This window comes from Notothenia coriiceps, unplaced genomic scaffold (assembly GCF_000735185.1).
Source record: "Notothenia coriiceps isolate Sejong01 unplaced genomic scaffold, NC01 NC01_scaffold00000312, whole genome shotgun sequence".
NCBI lineage: Eukaryota > Metazoa > Chordata > Actinopteri > Perciformes > Nototheniidae > Notothenia > Notothenia coriiceps.
In genome coordinates this window covers 262,314-263,085 of record NW_011333013.1, presented here as the reverse complement: position 1 = coordinate 263,085, position 772 = coordinate 262,314, and positions in this window count along the sequence as shown.

Genomic DNA, 772 nt, shown 5'->3' with positions numbered 1-772 from the left:
CTGAAAAACTGACGTAAAAACAGTAGAAAACACTAGTAAGATAAAAACCAACATTTAAAAGCACAAGTGTCACCTGGCCTGTAAATGCAAGGGAAAAGAAGTGGGTTTTTAAGATTTTAAAACAGGCAGAGTTGGAGCAAGTCTAACCTGGAGGGGCAATTTGTTCCATAATTTTGGAGCTGCAAAGTCTCCGTCTCCTCGCTGCTTCAACCTCGATTTAGGGACGACCAGAAGGAGTCTGTCAGCAGACCTCAGTGACCGTGTGGGTGTGTATGGTTTTAAAGGATCTGCCAGGTACGGTGGGGCTAAACCATTTAGGGCTTTGTATGCAAACAATAACATTTTAAATTGTATTCTATAATTGACTGGTAACCAATGTAAAGAGGCGAGTACAGGCGTAATATGTTCACGCCTGCCTGTCCTTGTAAGGAGGCGTGCAGCAGCATTCTGGACCAGCTGTAGGCGAGACAGGGAAGCCTGGCTTACTCCGATGTACAGAGCATTGCAGCAATCCAGTTTAGTGGATATAAAACAATGTATTACTCTCTCAAAGTCATTAAAAGAAAGGAAAGGCTTGACCTTTGCTAAAATTCTTAGTTGAAAAGATCAGACCTCTTGACACCCTGTTTTTTCACAAAGAAGCATTTCACTAAGCATTGAGTAATGTCACTGTACTTCCTACACAAGGGAATGATTCAGCACATCCAACTTCTCTTTTATGGCACCCGGGTTTGGCTTTAACTGATAACTCAGGTGGAGTGTGCTGTGCTCG